General features: G+C 40.4%; 1 protein-coding gene across 4 annotated transcripts in view; it reads right to left on the bottom strand.

Moving 5' to 3' along the window:
• LOC140453584 (UPF0500 protein C1orf216 homolog) overlaps window positions 1-11,983 on the bottom strand; it is a 44,090-nt gene extending 32,107 nt beyond the window's left edge. For 2 of the 4 annotated variants that reach the window (XR_011952441.1, XR_011952442.1), the window contains exons 1-2: window positions 11,713-11,983; window positions 4,180-4,225 (exon numbers count right to left, since the gene is read on the bottom strand). The gene's annotated coding sequence lies outside the window, so the exon portion shown is untranslated. Of the gene's footprint in view, window positions 1-4,179; window positions 4,226-8,968; window positions 9,012-11,712 lie in introns of those variants that run through there. The other 2 variants (XM_072548392.1, XM_072548393.1) reach the window with 2 other exon arrangements.
• Window positions 11,984-15,760: the final 3,777 nt, after the last annotated feature.

The following is a 15,760-nucleotide window of genomic DNA, read 5'->3' as shown; positions in this document are numbered from 1 at the left end:
TTGTTTCATGAACTAGCTACTGTAGTCTAGATTAAAATGGCTGGCAAACACTTTGACATGACTTTTTGTCACATTTCCCTCTACATAGAAAAAAATGGGTTAAATGTGCATTATTCATGGATGTTTACAATCAGTAAATAACTTCGTTGATGTTTGAAAGTTTATAATGGACAATGTCATGCAAAGTTGCTTTCACTGCAGGTTGCAATAGATCTTATCATGAAAAGATATGATGTGATACCTTTGACCTCGAGGAAAGGTCCGTAAAATGTGCTCAAGAGGCAGCTTGTTTGGCAATATAGCACAGACAATGTGGCCTCTGTGTTAGCTACTGTGAAATCTTGGAAGGAAATTCCTTAGTTCGTGAAAGAGCAACAAGGTAAGGCAACAATATTGTAAAGTAATACTACAGGATTGATATGGAAATTAAGGAAAGTTGGAGTTGCCAAGGCAGCTGATTTTCTTGCGATTCATCACTGCCTAGGGTAGTTTGTGTTATGAATGGTGCACTCCCCATGACCCCCGAGTCCCTGCCAACCTCCATAACCTGCACCATAAGATATGGTCACTGCACCCAGGCTCTGTGCCAGAAAACTCCTCGCAGCTGACTAATACCAGAAATGGAGTCAAATACTGAAACTTTTCATTTCTTTTAACAGATTTAATTTGGGCAGATTTATTTTCTGAATGAGCTTTAAGAACGCTTTATGGAAATATAAGAAAAGCTTCCTTTTTTGTCCCCACTTGCTAGTTTCAGATGGAAGCACTCCTGAAAGTCGTACTACAAACTGTTTTCATAAACATACATAAATATCAATGCATAAACTAACATATTGCTGAAGGTCTGTTCAAATATGCCAACAGAATTGTGACACTTTGTGAAACACTATCCTTCCAGGGAAAATAAATAGGATCACAGCATTAAAATGAACGCTATAAAATAAATTTCTCTGGTTTGATTAACCACATGTCCACTTACTATCTTTTGATCACACTAGTAACTCATTTGTAGTGTGCAGAACTGGAAAGGTTGGCAATACAATGGGAAATAGAAACGTCATGCTATATACCAGCATGTTGATTCACATATCCTTCCCCAACTCGAGCAACATAACCATTGTTGAGCTTTTGTAGTGACTTTTTGTTTAATCAAGCATTTCTTTTATAATCTAAGTGATGGAATTCTTGACAGCTTTAAGACAAGATCTTTCCAGGCCTGTGATCCTTTCATTCCAAGGGGGTCATTGTAACTAGAAAATGGTTGGATAAATCTTTTTAACTGTTGAAATTCAGCATGGAACAGTACAACCATTTCAATTACTTCCTTTATATGTCAAGTTCAGGAAGAGTAGAATGGAGTTTCTTGAGAGCACATTCATCTCTTCAGATATTTTTCATTTCAATAATCGAAAAGACAGTTCAAACGTTTGGCTCAGCATTGACATTTTTGGAATTTCAAGCCAAAATTTCTCACTATGTTTGACATCATGAACACCTCAATAAAAGTCACATTTTTAATTGTTACTTGAATTAAATTTCATTAGAAATAGAAACTTAGTTAGGTCTTACTACTTATTCAATATATTGCCTTTTGACTTCCTACTTTATATTTTCTGTCTCTTTTTGAATCACTGTGGAACAATTCATCATTTACAAGTTGCAAATTGCACCCAGATTACTCCCAGCAATCAGATTACTTGGAGCAATCATACAATGGGTAGTTTATGACTGCGCAGTGTAGAAACCTACCTAGGATAATATAGGATTTACTTCACAAAAATAAGATAATTTGGCCTAATCAAATCACCATGGCAATGTCTCTACCAATCAGGATCCATTTCCAACCAGTCAGCATACGTTTTCATACAGGTAGTTCTTTTGTAACAAGATGGTTATATTCTTGTGCCACCCCACATTATAGAAAAGTCGCCCTTTAGGAATAGCATTTAAAGTGTTAGCGACATAATCGCATTATGGCCAACATGTGTTTTAAAAGTTCATGCTTTAAAAACAATGTCCCCAGTTTGTCAGTCACGTTACAGTGAATTCATGTTAACAAAACACACATTATAGCAGAATGACCTGTACAGTATGAAATCTTAGTTTTTCCTTTCTTTTTGTATTTCTTGCAATTGCCCTGATGAATGCAAGATGAAAATTTTGGACAAAAATGTCTTCTTTTAGCAGCACCCAAGTCTGAACTCCAAGTGACAAAATGGATACATATTTTCTACTGAACTTGATGTATATTTTCAATCTATGTTACAAGCATTCCAGATATAATTTCACAAAGGCTATAGAAAATAAAAAATGTGGCGGGTTTAGCACAAAAGTAATGCATCGATTTTTGATGTCAGGATCTGTGATTGAAATCTAGTATCAGGATTCTCCTATGATAGAAGGTAGGATACCATCATATATTAGTATAGAAGCTGCTAGCTTTGTTGTTAATTTGAAAGCCATGAGGCATTAGTACAGTCAGATTTCTGGTCCCAAGACTATGGTATACCTTTGTCTATATACTATAAAGGGAGTAAGGCAAATAATGGAAAATTACAGGCTGATTAGCCTCTGTCATGGGTAAGATTTTGGAGTCTATTGTGAAGGATGAGACTTCTGAATACTTGGACGTGCATGGCAAAAATCGGTTAAAGTCCGCATGGTTTCCTCATGGGAGGTCATGCCCAATGTATCTGCTGGAATTCTTTGAGGAAGTAATGAGCAGGTTAGACCAAGGAGAGCCAATGGATGTTATGTACCTGCACTTCACGAAGGCTTTTGACAAAGTGGGGCCGCACAGGAAGCTGCTGAGTAGGATAAGGGCCCATGGTGTTAGAGGCAAGGTGCTAGCATGATGAAGATTGTCTGGCAGAAAGCAGAGTGGCGATAAATAGGACATTCTCAGGATGGCAGCTGGTGACAAGTGGTGTTCTACAAGGTTCACTTTTGGGACCACAGCTTTTCACTTTATACATTAATGGTATGGCTGAAGGAACTGAGGGCATCTTGGCTAAATTTGCAAATGATACAAAGATAGGTGGAGGGACAGGTAGTATTGAGGAGGTGGGGATGCTGCAGAAGGATTTGGACGGATTAAAAGAGTGGGCAAAGAAGTGGTGGATGGAGTAAAATGTGAGGTAGGAAGAATTGAAGCATGGACTATTTTCTCAGAAGGGAGAAAATTCAGAAGTCTGAAGTGCAAAGAGACTTGGGAGTTCAAGTCCAGGATTCCCTCAACAGCAGGATGAGTCAGTAGTTATGAAGGCAAATGCAATGTTGGCATTTTATTTGAGAGGACTTAAATATAAAAGCAGGGATGCACTTCTGAGGGTTTTTAAGACTCTGGTCAGACCACATTTAGAGTATTGTGCACAGTTTCAGACCCCATATCTCACGAAAGATGTATTGGTCCTGCAGCAGGCTCAGGGGAGGTTCACAAGAATGATCTCAGCAATGAAAAGCTTAACATATGAGGAACATTTGAGCTCTTTGGCCCTATACTCGATGGAGTTTAGAAGGATGAGGGGGATATAATTGAAACTTACAGAATTCTGAATGGCCTGGACCGAGTGGACGTTGGGAAGATGTTTCCACTGGTAGGAGAGATAAGGACCTGAGAGGAGACTTAGAGAAGATCTTTTAGAATGGAGATAAGGAGAAACTTCTTTAGCCAGAGAGTGGCAAATCTTTGGAATTCACTGCCACAGAAGGCTGTGGAGGCCAGGTCATTGAGTATATTTAAGATGGAGGTAGATAGGTTCTTAATTGGCAAATAGACCAAGGGTTACGGTGAAAGAGCAGGAGAATGGGGCTGAGAAACTTATCAACCATGATTGAACGGCGAAACAGACTCGATGGACTGAATGGCCTAATTTCTGCTCCAATGTCTTATAACATACCTCAGATGCTGCCCAGACAGGTAAAGCTTCTTCTTCGTTCAATTTTCACATACTTACTTACTAAAGATGTCTCCAAGCATAAATGTTTGTGCTCATCAAGATGAGGAATGAGATATCTGGGAAATGGAACAGACTTCCATTCTTTCACCTGCAATAGCAGCACCGTGCAGATCCATTTTGTCACCAGCTGCTGCTTTATCAAAACTAAATTTATTAAACATTTGTTGCAGTACACATTTTAACATTTTACATATAAAATGATAATTAAAAAAAAACTCACCCTGTTTTTTTCCCGAAGTTTAAGCAGGCAGCAGGTTGTATTGTACCTAAAGAGAGAAAGAACTGTATGTAAATGATGCCTCATGAATATTGTCTCATGGGACAACTTCCATTTCTCCATCAAAACCACAACTGCTTTGTGGTTATGATTATCAATACTTAATACAGTGTATCATTAAATATTTTTAAGAGGTTTCAATGCAGGAAAATAAATTAAAACAAAGCTCAAGAGAGACCAATCCCACTGAACCCAATGAGAAATAGGATTAACTAAAAACAATTAAAAACAAATAAAATTGCCTTAAAGAAAAGTTAAATAAACATGACTTGGTAGTACAGCTTACTACAAAAGATCACACACAGATTGTGTTCTAGTAGAGTCATAGAATCAGACAGCACGGAAGCAGACCGTTCCATCCAACTAGTCCATGCCGATCATGTTCCCAGATCAAACTAGTCTCAATTGCCTACACTTGGCCCACTTCCCTTCAAACCTTTCATGAACTTATCCAAATGTCTTTTAAAAAGTTGTAACTATATCTGCATTCATTTCCCTGGCAGCTCATTCCACACATGAGCCACTCTCTATGTAACAAAGTTCCACTCATGTCCTGTTTAAATCTTTCTCCTCTCACTTTAAACCATATGCCCTGTGGTTTTGAACTCCCCCCATTCTAGGGAAAAGACCCTTGTCGTCCACCTTATTGATCCTCCTCATGACTTTATAAACCTCAAAAAGATCACCCCTCGACCTCCAATGTTCCAGTGAACAATGTCCCAGCCTTTCCTGTCTATTTTTATGTCTCAAATCTTCCATTCACCAGCAACACCTTGGTGAATCTTTTCTGAACCTTCTCCAGTTTAATAATATCCTCCCTATAACAGGGTGACCAGAACTGCACACACTACTCCAGAAGAGGCCTTACCAATGTCCTGTGCAACATCAACATGACATTGCAACCCCAAATTCAAAGGTCTGAGTAGCGAAGGCAAGTGTGCAAAATGCCTTCTTAAACACCCTATCTACCTGTGACACAAATTTCAAAGAATTATGTACCTGAACCCCTAGGTCTCTCTGGTCTACACCATTATCCAGGGCCCTGCCATTAATTGTATAAGTCCTGTCTTTGTTTCTATTACCAAAATATAACACCTCACATTTATCCAAATTAAACTGCTCAATCCAATGACCCAGTTGAAGAATTGTAACCTTTGTAATCTTGGTTAACTTTCTTCACTGTGCACTATACCAGCAATTTTGGTGTCAGCCATAAACTTACTAATCATGTCTCCTATATCCTCATCCAAATAATTTATAAAAGTGACAAACAAAAGTGGATCACGTACCAATCCCTGTGGAACATCATTGGTCACAGGCCTCCTGTCTGAAAAACAACCCTCCATCACCACCTTCTGTCCCCTACCATAATATATCATAATATATTATTATAGAATGTAATACCATACTGGATAAAGTACTGAAAGGCATGTAACATCCACAATCTCTTCACACAATCTTTAGAGCGGCCAATGGAAACTAATGCAAATAGACCAGTACCAATACTGCCCATAGGAATATTTTGGCACACAACTCTAAAATAATTCAATATAAAAGAGCCATGGCCTCCCAAAAATTACTCTCTGTGCATGGTCCCATTATTCTAATGTTTTCATAATTTCCTTAAGAATGTGCTCAGATACTTAACATCAATGCTAAGTGCTGAAATGTTGGACAGCGACATTCTGTAAAACTGATTAACATCTTAACAGTGACACAAATGCTGTGTTTTGAAATATAGGTGTGCCTAAAAATAATCCCTTTAAGATAAAGTGAAACGGAGAACATTTTTAAAAGGAAGATGGTAATTTTGCAATAAACAGGACATAACAATTAAAAAACTACATTTTCATGGCCAATTCTGCAGCTCAACAAATTTTACTAGGGCGGTACCGTGGCTCAGTGGTTAGCACTGCTGCCTCACACCATCAGGGACCTTGGTTCGATTCTCGCCTCGGGCGACTGTCTGTGTGGAGTTTGCACATTCTCACTGTGTCTGCGTGCTTCTGCTCTGGTTTCCTCCCATAATCCAAAGATGTGCAGGTCAGGTGGATTTGCCATGCTAAATTGCCCATAGTGTCAGGTGCATTAGTCAGGGGTAAATATAGGGTTGGGGTCTGGGTGAGCTACTCTTCGGAGGGTTGGTGTGGACTTGTTGGGCCAAAGGGCCTGTTGCCACACTGTAGGGAATCTAATCATTAAGTCACATTCTTTTGTTTTAATAAAGTTTCTAATGGCAGTGAGATTTTCACCAATTTCAATAGTTTGATCGGGAGAGGACTATAGTGTAGCCAATGACTGAGCAGTGATATTGTGTATCTTCAGGATTAGTGATGATACTATAACTTCAAGGAGGTATATTTTGTCCTTTTTTGTAATAAAAATAGGTTGAGACAGAGATACTGAGCAGTCTGCTCAAAACTACAAGATTAAGCAGCTGTTGAGGGCTTGGTTTTTGTTAAGGTTGGTAAAATAGAAGCAGCCTGAACGGGTGGGGTCAAGCTCCCACAGAACCAGGATTTTTAGTTTTAGTTTTCTGCAGTAGCTGGGGTCTTGAAGCTTGATGTAAAAGTTCTTAATCCTCTGTTACAACTAAAAGCTTGGGTTCTCTTCCTGCTATTAGAATTGCATGTGAGAAGTTTTTACTGAATTTGCCTTTGCCAATGGTGTGATTATGGGATGTTACTATACTGGAACAGATAAGTAGTTAATATATATATTATTTTGTTAAGCATTTCATCAGAGCTACAGTTAAGAAAATTATTTTTTGTTTTTTGTCTGTATTTTAACTGTAGTGTAGAAATAAAGTGTTTTTCGCTTAAAATTGATAGCTTGACTAATTGAATTTCATCTTGAATGCAATGCCTTACATATATCTTTAAAACAAAAAAAAAGTTATGGTCTAGGTTATCTCCTTGACATGTTTGAGGGGGCTTGATCTAGTCCATAGCACTTCAACAATCTGTGCAATTGATATAGCCTGAAGTTGCCTTCAGTTCAGGCAGGAATGTGACTGTGAATACTGGCAGCTTACCATTAACTTCTTCAAAACCCAACCTAAACCTATTTGCCGTTCTTGTAACTAAAATAGATAACTTCACACTTCCCCACATTATACTCCAACATTTTGGTCCACTCATCCAACCAGCCTACACCCCATTAAAGCCTTTTTTGGCCTCTCCTCACAGCTTATTTTCCTACTTAGCTTTGCTTCAGTAGCTAACTTTGGTATGTTGCACATAGGTCCCTTCACCTAAACCATGGATATAGATTTCAATAATTGAGGTCCAAATTATGCTCACCGCAGCACTCCAATCCTGCCAACTCAATAATGATCCGTTTACCCAAACTCTCAAATTGCTGTCCATTAATCACTGTTCAATCACACTATATTATTGTCAATGCCCAAGCCCTCATATTTTGTATTTATTGAATGCATTCTTAAAATCTAAATATACTACATTCACTGATACTCGTTATGTACTCAGCCAGTTGTATTTTCAAACAAAAAACTTTACTTGGTTTGTGAAACATGATTTTCCATTTATCAAACCACACAGATTCAATCTAATCGTACTGATTTTCCAGGTGGTCTGTTAACATAACCTTGGACTCCCTCCTACTGACTTTAGGGTAACTGACCTTTAGTTGTCTGCTTTTTCTAACAGCAGTACAACATTCGTTAACCTTCTAATTCAGGGACAATTCTAGAGACTATGCCATTCTGGATGATCAGAGCCAATGCAAACATTATATCTTCAGCCACCTCTTTTAGAACACTTAGCCACAATTAAATCATGTCCTTGGGGCTTTTGCGAGCTTTTTATCCTATGTTTTTCTCTTCAAAATAATAATTCTTTCAGTACTTCAGTAAGGCATTTAACAAGGTTGCTTAAGGTAGACTGTTTAGCTAGGTTAGATCATATGGAATATAGGGAGAACAAGCCATTTGAATACAGAACTGGCTCAAAGGTAGAAGAAAGAGGGTTGTGGTGGAGGATTGCTTTTCAGACTCTGACCTGCAGTTTGCCACAAGGATCCGTACTCGGTGTACAGTTTTTTGTCATTTGTATAAATTATTTGGATGTGAATATAGGAGATATGGTTAGTAAGTTTGCAGATGACACCAAAATTGGAGGCATAGTGAACAGTGAAGGAGGTTACCTCAGAATACAATAGGATCTGGATTAGATGGACCAATAGGCTAAGGAGTGGCACATGGAGTTTAATTTAGATAAATGTGAGGTGCTATATTTTGGAAAGGCAAATCAGGGCAAGACTTATACACTTAGTGGTAAGGTCTTAGGGAGTGTTGCTGATCATGGTTCCTTGAAAGTGGAGTCACAGTCTATTTATCAATTACTTGGATATTATTTTATTATTTTTGAAATGCTCCCAATTTCTTGGCTTGTTGACAACATTGTAAACTTATTATTTTAATCTCTCATTAGCCATGGCAGTACTTGTGAAGTTTTAATTCCTCAAGGAAATGCTTAATTATTACAAACTTGATTTATATCCTCAAAGCTTGTCAATACATTATATGCCATCAGTATCTACTTATCTCAATCAGCATACCCGTAATTCTCTGTAATTTGTTTAAATCTAATAGTCAGACATAACCACATCACTTATCCAAATTAATTTGGAATGCTATCATGAACATTTTTCAGTAAAGGATCCTTTATTACAAAATTACTAAGGAATCTCATTTCATTACATAATACTTGACCTGTGTGATAGTTTGTATAGGCATGTTCCAATGAGAGGTCATGAATCGGAAATGTGAAACACGTTTTTCTCTCTCCATAGATGCTGAACATTTCCACTTTGTTCTTAGAAAATTACATTCCCTTAAACAAAGAAAATGGAGGTGGTGAATGGATCAAGTGTTTAAGATCATTAAGTGATTTGTTGGGCAGATAAAGAAAAACTACTTTCTGCAGTAGAAAGTCAACAGAGCATAATATTAAATTTTGAGCCAGGATTGAAGTGACAAATCAGTGTTTCAGATAAGGTGTGGTGAAAATTTGGAACTTTGCTCCGCCCTTCCCTTTGAAAAGCTCTTGAGGCTAGGCCAATTGAAAACGTTCAATATTTGTTCAGTAAGTTTATTAAATAATACAAAATCACAGCAAGTGCAAATAAAATGCTATGATCTAACTTGAATGGTGAAGAAGGATCAAGAGACTGAATGATCTCTATTCCCTTGTCACACCATTCTGTCATCAGAGTGACATTGTGATGAGTCAAATTCAGATGATAGAAGAATCATAGAATTCCTAGAGTGTGGCCCATCGAGTCCACACAGACTATCCAAAGAGCATCCATCCCAGACCCACCCCTTTACCCTATAACCCCGCATTTCCCATAGCTAACCCACCTAGCTTACACATTCCTACACTGTGGGCAAGTTAGCATGACCAATCCACCTAACCTGCACATCTTTGGACTGTGGGAGGAAACTCATGCAGACATGGGGAGAATGTGCAAATTCCACACAGTCACCAGAGAGTGGAATTGAACCTAGGAGCCTGGCACTGTGAGGCAGCTGTGCTAACCATTGTGCCATCCATGACATGAAACTCTGGTTGTTGAAAACTTGTCAGTCACTCCCAACAATAGAATAAGAAATCCAATAAAAGGATGCCGGTGATAAGCCAACATTCAAGCTGGTAACTCCAGAGCTGAAGTTATGCATCTTTGTCATATCGTGCACCAACCAGAATGGAGTGAGTCCATTTTAGACCAGGTAAGCCCTGAGTGACAGCTGCAAAATGGTCTCACCCACATCCTTGAGAATGTGCACCAATAGACATGCTTAACACAGATGAAAAATCACTATTTTACTGTCTTTTATCACATCAATCCTTAATCATTAAAGATGGAATGTCCAATGGTTGAAAGAAAAACAAGGAACATATCATTCTGTGCCAATGTAGATCTCAAGACACTACTATTGCTGTAAGTCACTAACTAATCTGTCAGGGTGACCTCTAGCATTGGGAATATGGATCAGGAAAGTGGATAAAATGTTCCAATGAAAGTAAAAGGAAAATTTTCCCTTACTGGAGCAGTAAAGACCATAGAGATGCTCTGGAATTTCCCACTGTGGAATGAAAAACACGGAAAACATGGTTGACTACAATGACAACATGGCAGGCTCCCTGAAGTCAGAACTCCATGCATCATTGAGTTTTTCCACAGCGAACTCCCAATGTTTTTTAACACCTTTTACTGTACACAGGATGGCCACTGTAAGGTGTGAACAAATGGAAAAATAAAGGCATTACTGCATCATGGTGTTTTTTTGTGCAAAGCACATTTACAGACAATTAGGGCTCCCTCAGCTACCTTGAAGTTTAGATTAATGTGAACTCATGGACAGATGCCCTGCATTTTGACTTATCACATCCTTACCCTATATCCTGCAAATCCATGAGTGTGGCCAGTGTTTCAGGTTACCAAACATGCACATTGGACTGATTTGAGCAAGAGCATTACCACCACCATGATTGGCAGCACAGCATCATGTGACATGAAGGGTGGGGGTTAAAAAGGTATAAGTACAATGTTTTATGGTCCCTGTTATATGAAGGCCACTGCAGACAGGCCTCTGCTGGCAATTTAAATGGATCAAGTAAAAAAATAGACACAGTGGTCAGGTTGGCTAAAGAGACATAGCACTGTCTAGCACAAAACCAGATATCTGAGCACCCTAAATCACATCCTCTACCCCAGCCACACAGCCACTTCCCATTCCCCCCCAACCAAAAAATGCCCCACTCTGCCATTCCTTCATTTAATTCTTTTTCGAACATACTTTCCATTCTCCCTCCCCGCTATCCAATGCACTCCACGACTTCTCAACGTCCCCCTCCCACCCCGGCCCCAACCTCCACCTGTAACACTTTTCTGCCTGTCAACATGATAAACCCTCGCTGTGACACCGCTCCCCCCTCTCCCTTATAAATCCTTCCCTCCCTGTAACATTTACCCACCCAGGGTAACAGTGTCCTCCTGCCTGGTACCTTTTCTCTCACTCCCCTCGCTGCTCCCAGAGGTTCCCCTCCCTCTGCCTCAGCTCCTGCTCCCAAACACTCTGTTCTCCCCCAAATTGCCCAGCGCCTCTGTTAGCTTTAGACAGTTCCTGAATAAACCGCACACAAGAACCGTCTCAGCCTTTCCAAAAGGAACAGTGTCTTTCAATAATTTAAAGCCGAGGATGATTTTTTTTTCTCTCTCGAAAGTAATAGAGGGAAGAATTAAAAATCCCCAAATCCGACCCTCCAGCCCCGCTCGGCTTGTAAACACCTTCTATCTGTGATGTTCAATCAGAGACCTGGATTTCGCCGCAATAATAAATAGAATCGCTCTGCAGGCTGAACTCTCCCCGTCAGCATAACCCCGGCAGCCCCACTCTAAACCCACATTGCTATTTGAGGATTGATATTCCATAAGATAGGGCTGACCTACCGTATCAGGAAAGGTGTGTTGCTGTTTATCGCTCAGGTCGGTCCGCAGCTTTGATTAGTTCCAAGGCAGCGGAAATGCATCACATCCCAACCTCACCCAGTGCCAGAGCGAAATACATCAGGTGCTCCACAGCGCCAGCTTCCTCGCTCAAGAGCATCCGCTCAACACCAGCATGATTCATCCGTCCAAAACCCCCCTTCAGCTCTCCAGAGGAACTGACTGGGGGAGAGGGGGACACCAGTTCGTTAGGATTGTCCTGGAATTAAAATATAATCTCCGGAGCCTGTTGCAAATTAACCCAGGTTGAAAAAAAAACATAGGGGCATTTTCTTCAATGTGTTTTAGACATTTTCTGGTTGTGAACTGTAAAAGGCTGTGATGTAGCTGGAAAAGCGCAGCAGGTCAGGCAGCATCCAAGGAGCAGGATTATCGACGTTTCAGGCAAAGGCCCTTCTTCAGGGCTGAAAAAGGGCTCCAAACCAGACAATGTCCTGATAAACCGTTTCTGTACCCTCTCCAAAGCCTCCACGTTTGTTAGCACTGCTGCCTCACAGCACCAGAGACTCGGTTTGATTCTAGCCTCGGGTGACTGTCTGTGTGGAGTTTGCATGTTCTCCATGTGTCTGTGTGGGTTTTTCCAGGTGCTCTGGTTTCCTCTCACAATTCAAAGATGTGCAGCCCAGGTGAATTGACCATGCTAAATTACCCATAGTGTTAAGTGCATGAGTCAGGAGTACATATGGGGAATGGGAGGGTTGGTATGGACTTGTTGGGCTGAAAGGCCTGTTTCCATACTGTAGGTAATCTAATCCTTCTGGTGGTGTGGCAACCAGACTATACACAATATTCCAAATGTGGCCTAACTAAAGTTCAATACAGCTGCAACATTATTTGCCAATTTGTATATTGAATGCCCTGACCAATGAAGGTGAACCTTCTTGACCACTTTATCCACTTGTGTTGCCACTTTCAGGAAACTGTGGACCTGTATGCCTCGATCCCTCTGTATGTTGATGCTATGTCTCCAGCCTATGTGTCCTCTTGTAATCCTCCTCACTATCTACAGCTCCCCCAATCTTTGTGTTGTCTGCAAACTTACTAATCAGGCTACCTATATTCTCTTCCTAAACATTTATATATATTACAAATAATAGGGTTCCCAGACACCACGAGTCACAGATCTCCCGTCAGAGAAACACCCTTCCATCGCTAATCTCTGTCTTTAATGACAAAGCCAATTCTGTATCTTCTTAACAGCTCAGTCTGGATCCCATGTGACTTCACCTTTTGCATCAGCCTGCATTACAGACCTTGTCAAAGATCTTGGTGAAAACTATGTAAACAACATCTACCACCCTGCTCTCATCAATCATCTTCGTCACTTCAATAAATTCAATCAAGTTTGTGAGACATGACCTTCCCCACACAAATCCACACTGCCTATCATTAATAAGTCCACATTTTTCCAAATGTGAGTAAAACCTATCCCTAAGTGTCTCCTCCAATAATTTGCCTACCATTGATGTAAGGCTCACCTGTGATTTCCTGGATTATCCCTGTTGCCATTTTAAACAAAAGAACAACATTGGTTATTCTCCAGTCCTCTGGAACCTCTCTTGAGACTAAAGAAGACACAAAGATTTTGCACAAGAGCCAGCAATTTCCTCAGCTGCCTTCCTCAACATTCTGGGACAGATCCCATCAGGTCCTGGGATTTGTCTACATTAATGCTTTTCAAAAATCCAATACCTTTTTTATATTGACATGCCTTAGAACATCAACATACCCCTCCTGAGACCATCCACCATGTCCTTCTCCTTTATGAATACCGATGTAAAATACTCGATAAGTACCTCACCTACTTCCTTTGGTTCCACACATAAACTCCCTTCTATGTCCTTGAATAGAACTACCCTTTCTATAGCCACCCTCTTGCTCCTTATAAATGTATAAATGCCTTGGGATTTTCCTTAATCCTGTTTGCCAAAGAGATCTCATGGCCCCTTTTAGCCCTTCTAATTCTTTGTCTGAGTTCTTTCCTGCAATGTTATATTCTTTGCAGGATCTTCAGTTTCCCAAAACCTTACATATGCCTCTTTTTTTTTCACTTTGATGAAGCTCTCAATTTCTCTTATTATCTCAGGTTCACAAATCTTTCGATCCTTATCCTTCATTTTCACAGGAACATCCCAGAGGATTGTGGGTAATCCAAGATGGAGGATTGGAAAAATTTCAGGCTGCAACAGCTGCTCCTTTTTTGAGGTATTTTAGGTACTGGAGGTGATTTCCTCAAATTCTAGGAGCAACAATTACTGTTTTATAGGCTGTTGCATTGTTTTGGAACTTTGGAAAAAAAAGGTCAAAACAATAGCAGTTTTAAAAGGGAGAAGAGCAGACAAAGGAAGCACATGGTGAGGACTGTGCAGGAGAGAGAGAGAGAGAACCTGCACATGTACTGCCTTAGCTGTCTGGAGTCATGTAGCGCTGGACATCGGGTACAGCTGGGAATGGCGTTTAATAGAGTGATATGTACGTCTTGTCAGGTATGGCAGTTTCAAGAGAGTTTAAGGGTTACTGCGGATGATATCTGCCATAAATGCTGTTGGCAGCGAATCTTATCAGATCGAATGGATCAGTTGGACAAACAGGTAGAAGCAATGAGGAATTTGCAACAGCAACAATATGTGATGGATGGCAGTTATAGGAAGGGAGAAAAGTCTCAGATACAGTCACATAGAAGGGTTAACTCCAAGAAGGGTAAGAGAAGTAGGCGGCTAGTGCCGGAGTCTTTTGTGGATATACCCATTTCAAACAGGTATGTTGTTTTGGAAAATGTAGGGGGTAATGGATTCTCAGGGGAACAGCACGAACAGCCAAGTTTCTGGTATTGAGACTGGCTCTAATGCAATGAGGGTTATGTTGGGTTCCAAGAGATCAGTTGTGTTAGTGGATTCTTTAGTCTGAGGTACAGACAGATGTTTCTGTGGCCAGCAGTGAAAAAGCAGAATGGTGTGTTGCTTCCCTGGTGCCAGGATCAAGGATGTCTCAGAGAGGGTGCAGAATGCTCTCATGGGGGAGAGGGGCCAGCAAGAGGTCATTGTCCACATTGGAATCAACGACATAGGAAGGGAAAAGGTTGAGATTCTGAAGGAAGATTACAGAGAGTTAGGCAGAAATTTAAAAAAGAGGTGCTCGAGACTAGTAATATCTGGATTACTCCTGGTGCTACGAGCTAGTGAGGGCAGGAATAGAAGGATAGAGCAGATGAATGCATGGCTGAGGAGCTGGTGTATGGGAGAAGGATTCACTTTTTTTGATCATTGGAATCTCTTTTGGGGTAGAAGTGACCTGTACAAGAAGGACGGATTGCACCTAAATTGGAAGGGGACTAATAAAGTGGCAGGGAAATTTGCTAGAACTGCTCGGGAGGATTTAAACTAGTAAGGTGGGGGGTGTGTGGGACCCAGGGAGGTAGTGAGGAAAGAGATCAATCTGAGACTGGTACAGTTGAGAACAGAAGTGAGCCAAACAGTCAGGGCAGGCAGGGACAAGGTAGGACAAATAAATTAAACTGCATTTATTTCAATGCAAGGGGCCTAATAGGGAAGGCAGATAAACTCAGGGCATGATTAGGAACATAGGACTGGGATACCATAGCAATTACAGAAACATGGCTCAGGAATGGGCAGGATTGGCAGGTTAATGTTCCAGGATACAAATGTTACAGGAAGAATAGAAGGGGAGGCAAGAGAGGAGGGGGGTTTTGGGATAGCCTTACAGTTGTACTGAGGGAGGATATTCCCGGAAATACATCCAGGGAAGTTATTTGGGTGGAACTGAGATATAACAAAGGGATGATAACCTTATTGGGATTGTATTATAGACCCCCTAATAGTCAGAGGGAAATTGAGAAACAAACTTGTAAGGAGATCTCAGCTACATATAAGAATAATAGGGTGGTTATGGAAGGGAATTTTAATTTTCCAAACATAGACTGGGACTGCCATAGTGTTAAGGGTTTAGATGGTGAGGAATTTGTTAAGTGTGT

This window comes from Chiloscyllium punctatum, chromosome 27 (assembly GCF_047496795.1).
Source record: "Chiloscyllium punctatum isolate Juve2018m chromosome 27, sChiPun1.3, whole genome shotgun sequence".
Classification (NCBI taxonomy): Eukaryota; Metazoa; Chordata; class Chondrichthyes; order Orectolobiformes; family Hemiscylliidae; genus Chiloscyllium; species Chiloscyllium punctatum.
This window is presented reverse-complemented; position numbering and strand designations above follow the sequence as displayed.